Source organism: Cardiocondyla obscurior, linkage group LG08 (genome assembly GCF_019399895.1).
Source record: "Cardiocondyla obscurior isolate alpha-2009 linkage group LG08, Cobs3.1, whole genome shotgun sequence".
NCBI lineage: Eukaryota > Metazoa > Arthropoda > Insecta > Hymenoptera > Formicidae > Cardiocondyla > Cardiocondyla obscurior.
Genome location: NC_091871.1, coordinates 504,864 through 517,500, shown reverse-complemented (window position 1 = coordinate 517,500; position 12,637 = coordinate 504,864). Strand labels below are relative to the sequence as shown.

General features: G+C 31.5%; 1 pseudogene; it reads left to right on the top strand.

Moving 5' to 3' along the window:
• The first annotated feature begins 10,500 nt into the window (after positions 1-10,500).
• Positions 10,501-12,152, top strand: LOC139104544 (uncharacterized; annotated as a pseudogene).
• The last annotated feature ends 485 nt before the right edge of the window (positions 12,153-12,637 follow it).

Below are 12,637 nucleotides of genomic sequence, written 5' to 3'. Positions count from 1 at the left end.
CTTTTACTTGATGTCACATCAGTTGTCGAAGAACTGTCCACTAAATCTGTTGGATCTTCTGTACTAGTGCTTGAGGACAGAGTTGGACTTTGTACTACTTTTTTCTTTCTTTTAGAAGACATTTTTTAATTTTCTTGTTTCTTTTTACGCTTTAGAGTTAACGAATTGTTATTTTTGTTACTATTTTCTATTTTATTACATTTGGATTTAAGTTATTTTTATCAACTATTGTAGTGTTATCTGATGTGCCTTGTTCAATATAAGTGTTAAGAAACTGCTCAGCAAAATCATAATTATCTAAACATTTATATAAGTAAATATTAAGATACATTTATTTGCAGAATATTAAACGTATAGTACATTTGCATATAGTTTTCAAATATAAGTTTAATATATATACAAACCATCTGTATGTAGAACAGTGTCAATATCATATTTTTTCCATGAAGATTGATATACTGCATTAGACTTTACTAAAGATGTAAATTTCACATCAGATTTGGTGTTTGGCCAGTAACAAACTGAATTGTTATTAGTTATCCAAATGAGAGGAACGATTGAACATTGTTTTTGGCCTTCTTTCAAAAATTGCACTACAGCATATGTACTCATTTCTGCCTACGAACTTTTTACGGGTTTTTTTTACGGTGCTATCCTTAAAGTGTCCTGTGTTTAATTTTAAAAACTCTGTATATGTACGTAGGAGAAACTTGCCTAATTCGTACCTGCGCTTAATTCGTACCACCACATTTATAGCTAAATTATAAAATATATGGCTGCATCTATAGACACATATTAAAACTAACACCCATTTGATTGTTTTTTACCATGATATTTGTTAATTTCGTTTATCAACAAGAATTTATCACACGAAATAAGTTTCTTGGATTTTTCCAGTAAAATTTCGATCTGTTTCATAAGAGTATTTTGCAAAATCTATACAACATAAAATTAAAAACGTGGTATAATATAAAAATGTATTTCTTTTAATATTATTTTTGTTGGTTTTGACGCGGATCAAATTGTTATAATCTTTAAATAATTATGTTCTAATTAATAAATTACTTTAAGCGTAATTTGTACCGGCACGATTTAAGAATAAAAACGCGTTTTCTTCCATATTTTTTTCGACGTTAACTTTAAAAAGTTTATTTTTATAAAATTAAATTTCGAATTTTATATTGTTTACGAATATTACACATGGTCTAAATAAGATATGGATGCAGCCATACAAAAGTACAATGAAGAAATATCAATGATTCAGTGTACTAAATGTAAGATATGGGTGCATGATGTGAGAAATCTAAAAAAAAATATCGAAAAGATCCCTAGGTTAGTTACTAAGAAAGCACGCTTATAGCGCCACTAGTGTAGTTTATTTTTATTTTCCGTTCTTGTGCTTATATACTTTCGGTTCTTCTTCATTGTTCGCTACACGGTGCCTAAAAGACTTACTCTTGTGTAAATGTACAAGCATCACATTTTTCCTAAAATATCAGTTAACGTTAAATACAAAGTTTCATAGTAAAACCAGTGTCCAAAGCGTACTCGATAAACCAAATCCTTGACAGGTTATGGGCCCAGTTATCGCACACCACCTTGCTAAGTAAATTTTGTGCTCAAGGAAGGACACTAAAAAATGGCTACTGTATCGAGTCTCGCAAACATCGATAAACTGACCGAGACTAATTACGAACTGTGGAAGATCCAAATGAAGAGCGTACTTGTGTTTAACGATTTATGGAAATACACTGAAGGCACGGAAATAAAACTGACGGCAGATGCACAAGATTGGATAAGGAAAGACTCAAAGGCATTGGCTCTAATAAATCTAAGTATCACGCACAGCCAGCTCAACCACGTTAAGAAGGCTACAACGTCGAAGGAAGCATGGGATGGACTCAAGGCGGTATTTGAATCACGAGGTCCTGTGAGGAAAGCAGCCTTGTACAAGCAGCTGCAGAGGATGGAAAAAAAGCCGAGCATTACGATGACGCAATATGTTACCGATTTCACGCGGAAGGCTGAACAGCTAGAAGAAGCGGGCATCGAAATACCAGATGAGTTGTTATCGATAATGTTATTAGGCTCATTACCGGTCGAGTTCGAAAATTTTAGTGTAGCGATAGAATCACGCGACGAAATACCAACGCTTGAAAATCTAAAAATAAAACTTATTGAGGAAGAAGCTAGGCAGAGCGACCGCGTCCCGAAAACTAGCGAAGATCATAATAACAATGACGCGTTATTGGCAAAAGGGCGTTCCGAGCGGTCAAAATGGTCAAATGCAAAACCAAAAGACAGTCATACGAAGGCAAGCGCGGTTAAATTTAGCGGAAAATGTTTTAATTGCGGTAAAAGCGGGCACATGAGTCGTTTTTGTAAAGCGAAACCAAAACGTAGCGAAGCAAACGATGCGACCGAGGCGATGACGGCAATCGCGTGTAAAGCTGAAATTATTAATAAATCAAATACTTGGTATCTCGATAGCGGCGCGACCAGGCATATGTGCAATAACGAGAGTGCGTTTGCGACATTAAAAAATGATGAACGAATAAAAGTACATACAGCCTCTGAGCATTTTGTAGAATCAGGCGGTAGAGGCGATATAAAACTAGATGCAAAATCAAATCGACAGTTAATTAACCAAGTAAAATTAAAAAATGCATTATATGTTCCAGAATTAAGAAATAATCTTTTGTCAGTATCGAGTATCACCGATAACGGGTACACAGTTAAATTTGAAAAGGATCGAGCAACGGTTAATAGAAAGAACGGTTCTGTAGTATTTACAGCGTCAAAACGCGACCAGTTATATGTTGTTAACGAAAGAAAGGAACAGGCAGCGTTTGTTAATGAAAAAGACAAAATCGATTTAATAAAATGGCATCAGAGGTACGGACACCTTAATATTAGGGATTTAAAAGCGATAAAGGTCAAAGATATGGTACTAGGTATGAATCTTGCGTCGAAAACGAATGAGATAGATTGTGAAGTGTGCGCAAAATGTAAAATACATGTAAAACCATTCAAACCATCATCTAGTCGTGAGACAAGTATCTTAGGATTAGTGCACTCAGACATATGTGGACCGATAAGTACTGAATCAATAGGCGGTGCAAAGTATTTTGTTACATTCATCGATGATTGTTCCAGATATACAGAAGTTGTCATGCTCCGAAATAAAGCAGATGTATTTCAAGCATTTAAGAACTACAAGAAAAAAGCAGAAAACCAAACTGGCCAACGAATTAAGAAATTCCGTACAGATAACGCGAGGGAATATTTGTCCAACAATTTCACCAATTTCCTCAAAGAAGAAGGAGTGCGGCACCAACTGAGCGTCGAGTACACGCCTTAGCAAAATGGTGTGGCGGAACGAGCCAACCGTACGCTAGTAGAGATGGCCAGATGCATAATGCTGCAAGCAGGTCTACCAAATTCTTTATGGGCCGAAGCAGTAAACACAGCGGCGTACTTGAGAAATAGATGTGCAACAAAGTGTCTTGATAGTACTACCCCGTTTGAAGCATGGACACAACGAAAGCCGTACGTAGGTTTCTTTAGAACAATTGGAAGTAAAACCATTGCATTAAACAAGAATCAAAGAGGAAAGAAGTTCCAACCAAAAGGCGATGAATATTTGCTTGTGGGTTATTCCGAAGAGTCAAAGGCGTATCGATTGTGGAAGCCGGGAACAAAGACCGTCATCAAAGCACGAGATGTAAAATTTTTTGAAAGAATCGAATCCTCCCCACCAGAATCCTCGACAGGAAAAGTATTTACTACGCCCAATATTTTTATTGAAATGTCTGACGAGGAAGTGCATAATGAAGATGTTGAGAATAAAGTTAGAGAAGATTCTGAAGAAAGTAACGAAGAAAATTTGGAGGATGAATCAGATTTTCAAACAGCGGAATCAGAAGAAAATGAGCCACGTCGAGGACCAGGTCGTCCCAAGATTATTAAAACAGGTAGACCGGGAAGACCACGAAAGGTTTATCAATGCAATAACGTTTGGCATTCAGATCTAAAATCCATTTCACGAATGTTAGAGAGGGATGACAAAGAGGCATGACTAGCAGCAATGAAGAAAGAGTATAATACCTTGCAAGAAAATAAAACATGGACCCTTGTACCAAGACCAGCCGATAAGAAGATACTGACCAATCGATGGGTATTTAAAACCAAAGTTGTTCAAGATAGCGAGATCAAAAAGTACAAAGCGCGATTAGTGGCTAGAGGAAACACCCAGGAATGGGGAGTTGACTATGAAGAAGTCTTCGCTCCTGTAGCGAGATATGAAACAATTCGCACACTACTCGCCGCTTCTGTGAATGAAGAGATGTATGTGCATCAAATGGATGTGATCTCTGCGTATGTGCAAGGAGAACTGAACGATGAAATATACATGGAACAGCCCGAGATGTTTGTTAAACATGGACATGAAGAAAAAGTTTGTAAGTTGCTCAAACCATTATATGGACTAAAACAGTCAGGTCGAGAATGGTATAAAAAACTAGACAATTACATTACAAAAATTGGCGGTAAGCGTACACAGGCAGATCCGTGCGTCTATGTAATCGGCGAAAATGAAAAACGAGTTATTATTATTATTTATGTAGACGACTTAATTTTAGCTTCAAAAAGGATGGATAAACTAAAAGGAGTCAAATCAAAGATGAAAGCTATGTTCAAGATGGTGGATCTTGGTCAAATAAATAACGTTCTTGAAATAAGTGTGCAACGCGAAGGTACAACCGGAAGAATATACCTTTCGCAGAAGAAATATATTGAAGATTTAATCGAAAAATTCGATATAAAGCAGGCTAAAGAGGCATCCACACCAATCAAACCGAATTTGAAGATTACTAAGGAAGCAAGTCCATCAACAGAGGAGGAAAGACAAGAAATGAAAAATCGACCTTATAGGGAGCTAATTGGAGGGCTAATATACTTAGCAAATGCTACACGCCCGGATATATCATTCGCAGCTGCTACGTTAAGTCGATTCTGTACAGATCCAGGAAGAGATCACTGGCTCATCGCAAAACGAGTACTACGATATTTAAAAGCAACGTCCCACTATGGAATCTCATACACTAAAGATGAAGAACATCTAAAGGCATACTTTGATTCAGATTGGGCAGGAGACATCGACGATCGCAAGTCGTGTTCAGGAAATGTCTTAATGTTAGCTATGGGCCCAATTAGTTGGAAATCAAGAAAACAAGCGTCGGTGGCTTTATCAACCATGGAAGCAGAGTACGCGGCGTTATCAGAAGTTTCACGTGAGGTAGTTTATCTTAAACGACTGTTAATTCATATGGGTTTCGAAAAATATGTAACATCTCCGATTAATGTATTCTGCGATAATCAAAGTGCAATTGAGTTATCAAAAAACGCTGTATTTCATAAGCGAAGTAAACATATCGACATAAATTTTCATTTTACACGCGAGTTAGTTGATAAGAAGAAAATTGTAATTCATTATCTACAAACTGATTCGATGCTTGCCGACATACTCACCAAGTCATTAACTAAATGCAAGCACGAAAAATGTATACAGATGTTAAATTTGAGTTCTAATATTTGTTAATAGAGATCTTATCGATAGAGGGAGTGTGAGAAATCTAAAAAAAAATATCGAAAAGATCCCTAGGTTAGTTACTAAGAAAGCACGCTTATAGCGCCACTAGTGTAGTTTATTTTTATTTTCCGTTCTTGTGCTTATATACTTTCGGTTCTTCTTCATTGTTCGCTACACGGTGCCTAAAAGACTTACTCTTGTGTAAATGTACAAGCATCACATTTTTCCTAAAATATCAGTTAACGTTAAATACAAAGTTTCATAGTAAAACCAGTGTCCAAAGCGTACTCGATAACCCAAATCCTTGACACATGACAAATGTGCAAAAAAAAGTAAAAATACATTTTTGTATGTGTGTAGCAATTTTAACAAAAGTACGATTTAAGAGTATACCGGTACGAATTAAGAACACATTTTTATAAATCGTACTTTTTCCACTTTTAAAAAATATTTAATGTTGTTGTAATATATTAAAACAGTTATGTGTTATTGTTACTAAATGTTCCCTAAATAATTAAAGATTTAATTTAAAAAATTTCAAATTTTTTCATAAATTCTATTGTTTTCTGATATGCATTCTTCTCAAGGAGTACGAATTAGGCAAGTTTAACATATTTATGTTACTCTTGATGTATAATTGAAAATTCAGCAAATCCATTTTTTAATGGAAAAATAAGATATTTAAAATGTATTTCTTCCACGTAAAATGTTATTGATAAATCATAACCGTAAACAAAATATATTCCTAATTTGGAAGATGGTATAAGAGAAATGTATAAATTACGCATATATCTAAAAGGTGTTCCAACACATTTGTAACGGCCTTCTATATAAAAAATATGTTTAACTTCAACAACTTTATTGTAAACCAAAACAACATTGTCTGGTCTTTTTATAGAAATTTTAAAACGATTGGTTATTAAAATCAAGCATTCAAAGGAATGTTTATTTTCAGATTTATTAATAAATTTTTTAGGCATATACTTTTTCACAATAGAGTTGTTTAAAGATAAAGAATCTAACTCTGTTACTCGATTAGCTATTTGTTGAATAGGGAGCCTGGTACCACAAACTAATCTTTTTACTTTGCCTAAATAATTTTCATATGGGAAACAACTAAAACTTTCTAAAGGACCATACATTTCAACATCTTTGCAAATATGAAGCAGTGAATGTACATTATATACTACAAAACAAGGACCATAAATGATTGCTGACTTCTGAACAAATTTAAGTATAGCTTGTTTAGCAATATGTAAATATGAATCTATTAATATTTTGCTGCATAATATTGTTACAGCTATATGCAGCAATAAAAGATGATCGTATCTTTTACTATCTAAATTATTATACATAACAATAGGAAAAAAAAATTATAAAATTTCGAATTCTGTAGCTTTCCATCTTTTTATCTTCTTAAAACTTCATGGTTTTCTAATAAATTCGCATGGTACATATTTTCGTAATTGTTCCATTCTAACGCTCATATTAATTAATTGCCTTTTCGATAATTTACATTTAAGTGTTCCTTCTACTAAATAGTTTACCAGAATCTGTTTTACAACACCTAAATATATCAAGTGCATAGGATCTAAAGGAAATTGTGTTACTAATCCTAAATCTTTGATTTTAAGTAAAGGAGATGTACCTTTAATATGTGTACGGACCTTATTAGTACAAATTTGATTTAATAAAAAATCACTATCTCTTCTTTCTTTGTATTTTTTCTTTACTGGATAGTATAATTTTTTTTACGATAGAATTTAGAAAATTTATCATGTTCTTTATTAGAAACTTCGATTTCTGCTACTATGCAACATTTTTCGCATCCATGTTTACTTTGTATGTCCCATAATCATTTTTAACATTGCTCTCGCAGGTGCATCACAAATAAAAGATCTTATTTTTATTCTATATACATTATCTTCATATTCAATATTATTTAATAAAAGAGAGTTTAATTCTTTTATAAAATTTTCTAAAAACAATTCCAATGGATCAGGTTTTCCACTTTCACAAAATAAACTCACCATACATAGTGAGTTATCAATTAATGTGTCACTTCGTAATAATACAGGCCAAACTTCAATCGAGCTACTTTTAAACAGCGGTAAATCGTCAATATTAAAATCCAATTTAATAATATAATTTATTGATGGAATTTTTAACCCATATTTTAATTTTTGTTTCAATTTTGTTTCTATGCCAAAATAACACATTTCACCATTATTTAAAGAAAATATTTTTGTTTTCCGTGGAGTGTTTAAGAAGCATCTTGCAGTAAGCGGTAAATAATCATAAGTTTTTTTCAACATTTGCAAAAGTTCATCGAGTGCAGTATGATATTATTTTTTAAAGCCCATTTACGTAAATTATCACTACTGAATATTGTACATTTGGTTCTATTATATTCAAAATAATTTTCTTTTAAATTACGCATAGGAGTATGTTTTGCATCCTCTGTGTTGATAAGTGACAAATGAGTTTTTACATTATTAGAATCAGTCGTTTTAGAATTAAGCATACAATTTTCATTGATATTAAATATATTTTCGCAATTATAAATACCATCTTCCAAATTCAATTCTTTTTTATTAGTAAAATTATCAAACGTATTTTTATAGTCTACATTATTACGAGATAAGTTTCCAATATTAATAAAACACGATTCGCACGTATGTACAATTGAATTCTGCATTATTTAGACATGCAAACTTTTTATTTTTTAAATTTAATTGTGTAGAGATGAAAGAACTATTATTGTTTTTTGATAAACTGCAATTTTCTAGTACTGTTTTTAATTTTTGTTCAATTTTTCTACCCAATTGCCGTTTACCAACAATTTTCTTTTCGACTGGCATATTAGTAAAAAGAACTCACCAAAGTGTATGTATATTGTACTGTACTATATTATGTACGTAACGCATTTAATAAATCATCAACCAATACAAAATCTAAAACATAAAAATTTATTTTATTGTTTTTTTTAATTGTTGCATATGTGATATATGTTTAACGTTTATTAACCGTGTAAAAAACGTATATAAATTTTTACATTTGCGCTACTTTTACTATGTATCATTATTATTTACTTAATCGATTATTTGAATAAGACCATTCAACCGTTATTAGTTTTAAGTAATTGAGTAGCACTATTTCTTAAATGCATATACTTAATAACGATATTTTATTAAGCAGGATGAATTTCCGACAATAATAGGTTAAGAACCTTGGTTTTTACTATTTATATACGTTTTATATACGTCAAATTGAGGTATCTAACTCATAGGTTAGATTTGATTTGAACGTATATAAAACGTATATAAAGAGTATAAACTAAGGTCCCTAACCTATTATTGGCGGAAATAATTCGTCCTGCTTAATAAAATATTATTTACAAGTACACACATTTAAGCAATAGTACTACTTAATTAATTAAGATTGATGAAGATTGAATGGTCGTATTCAAATGCGTGATTAATAAATAAAAGTACACAAAATATTATTATACATTTATATATATGTATATATATACAGGGTGTCCCAGATCAGTGGACGATGCCGAAAATGATAGGTAGATTTAATCGAATTAAAACGAAAAGTTCTTTACCATTTTGAAAAATTCTCAATAGTTTTCGAGAAAAAAATTAAAATATATAAAATGTATAAGCGTAAGAGCGACAAGAAAGCTGCGCGTGAGTGAGCGCGACAGACGAATGACTAGAAATGGCACCGTCGTCTGTCGCGCTCACTCAGCCCACGCTTCCTCATCGCTCTTACGCGTACATAAATTAATTTTTTTCTTAAAAACTATTGAGAATTTTTCAAAATGGTACAGGACTTTTCGTTTTAATTAGATTAAATCTACCTATCATTTTCGGCATCGTCCACTGATCTGGGACACCCTGTATACACAGGGTGTATCATTTCATATTGACAAACTGTCAGAGTTAGATAGGTCTCGTGGATACAAGTTAATAAGTCCTGTGCCATTTTGCAAAATTTTCAATAGTTATTGAGAAAAAATTAATTTGTCTAGCGCAAGAGCGACGAGGAAGCTACGCGTGAGTGAGCGCGACAGGCGACGGCACCATTTTTAGCTACTCGCCTGTCGCGCTTACTCACGCGTAGCTTTCTTGTCGCTCTTGCGCTAGACAAATTAATTTTTTTCTCAATAACTATTGAAAATTTTGCAAAATGGCACAGGACTTATTAATTTGTATCTACGAGACCTATCTAACTCTGACAGTTTGTCAATATGGAATGATACACCCTGTATACAGGGTGTCCCAAAGTCACGTAGACAAACTTTGGAACTAAGTAGATCTCGTTATTTTAAGACGAAAAGTCCTTTACCATTTTTTATTCCGAGTAATATTAAGCGAGATAATAATTATTGAAAATTAGGTCTTTTGGGCGGATCAAAACACAAAAACTGAAAAGTCCTCATAACGTGCGTTGCACATTATTTTGAAAGTGGTTCTCATAATGTACGAAAATTCTTGAAGATATTACGAGGTCCGGTCCACATAATGTACGGTATTTATTGAAATATTATGAGGACTGTCCTCATAATATCGTTTGGTCTACATAATATACAGTGGTTTAATGAAATTGTCCTCATAATATACCTCTCACATATATATAATTATGTATAAATTATACAAAATATATATATATAATATATATATATATATATATATATATATATATATATATATATATATATATGTATATTATATATATTTTGTATATATATATATATATAATATATTTGCTGTATAGAATTATAAACTGTTAAAAAATTACATATATACATTGCATATTTTTACATTTTTATTTTTTTTAATATGTGTGTACAATATATTTTAATTTAATTTAATTTGAATTATATTGTTTAATTAATTTTTATTATAGTGTTTTTAATTATACATTGGAACATGAGAAGATTTTCAATTGTGGAGTTTGAGGACGGGATTCAACTTATTCCTACGTTATGGATATTCAATGAAAATAAAAAATGTTATTGGCCATGTTACACAAAACAAGAAAAAATTAACCAAGCCATTTTTAATGAAGAACGTCCAGAAGATGATAAATGGAAATCGTATAATGTTATAAGAATTTTTGGTACAGCAGGTACGTATATATTGTTTTTAAATTTATAACTTAAATATTTAGTTATTTTTATATTTTTATTCTTACATTTTTTAGATACGTATTCAAACAGCATGAGAAAATTAAAACTGGCAGAACAAATATCGAATATAGAGTCCGGGAATGACGACACCGATAAAAAAATGTCTAGACGTAAGCGGGCGAAAAAGAGATTTAATTACGAGGAGGATGATTCCGAAAATGAAACTACGACTGAAAAGGAAGATTCTGAAGAGGTCGAAAATTCTGTAGAAGTTAGCACTCAAAAAATTTCTAAAAAAAACAATAATAAAATTCCGCCATTGAACACATTACCAACTAATAAGAAAAAAAAAGATATCTGATGATGAACTTCTAAACTCATCTTTATATAATTTTAATAAATATACGCAAGAAAGAAGAAAGGAGGAGGGCTCTGCAGCCAGTAGCATGCAATCCAATATATCATATTTGAAAAAATCATCTCCATCATCATGTAAAAGAGGTAAATATTTATTTTCTACGTTTTTTAAATGTTTTACTTTGTTTAAAATATGAGTTGCATTGGTCAAAGTCGGTATTTTTTAACATAAAAATTATATATTATTGTGAAGATCTACTTATATACTTTTCTATTTATATAAAAAAAGTAAAATTTTTTGTTTAGATTTTCAAACAGAAATCCTTCGCAAACTAAATATTATAATTCATAAAGTACAAATGGTGGATAAAAGGATAGAGATACATGAAGAACAATGTCGTTTAAGTCTTGACAGACGTGAAGATGATATTCAAGATGAAGAATTGGGATTGCCTTTGCGCGATGAAATAGCATTGAATGTTCTAGAATCTAAATTAAAAAACAAAGATTTTTTTGAAAGCATGGCATGTTATTTTTTTATTTTATTTAAACATTTTTTAATATTATATTTAGAAATATATAATATTGTTTATTTTATATTATAGGTATCTACATTCAAAGGTTTGAGAGGAGTTGATATGCATTCTTGCATAGTAAATTTATTTAAAAAATTTATATCGAATTCCTTAGCGGAAATGTATAGCTTGGCTGGAGCAAAGAAGAAAAAGGCGTTCTAAAATTTGGAATTGTATAGAATCATACTTAGTAAGTGTTATATTACAAAATTTTAAGTTTTTACTTCTCGATTACAAATTAGCATGTCATTTTAGTATTAATATATATCTTACTTTTTTGTAACAGAAACTGTTCGCGTTCATCATAAAGACGTAACCGAAGCAGAAATTGCTAAAGTGGTAGCAAAATGGCTAGTACAAGCCTAGGCTCGTCGCGAGAGACGGTATGTACATTATATATAATTAATATATAATAACAATTATTATTTTATATTTTATTAACACGTAATTTGTTTACAGAAAATCTCAGACTATTGATGACATCCCATAGAAAAATAAAGCGGCTTTATAATATTAAGAATATTTTTTATAGATTAGAAATTATATACTTAACAAATAAAACATAAGAAATAAGGTAAACTAAATAAAGAACTGCGATTCTATAAAATTATAATTATAAGAAAATATTAAAGTATTAATATAATTAAATACAATATATTGTTTATATTTAGTACAAATATAGTAAAATATTCTGTTAAACTCACCTCCTATTAAGAACCGGTTGTTCTAATTTCTTAGCAGATTTATTTTTTTGGTAAATATGTGCTTATCTTTATCTACTTACAATACATATACAGGGTGTCCCAGACATAACGAAGGATACTGGAAGGATAGATAGAATTGATTGAGACAAGTAGAAAAGTCCCGTACCATTTTGCAAAATTCTCAACCGTTATTGAGAAAAAAATTAAAATGTATAAATTGTATAGGCGTAAGAGCGACAAGGTTACTGCGTGTGAGTAAGCGCGACAGGCG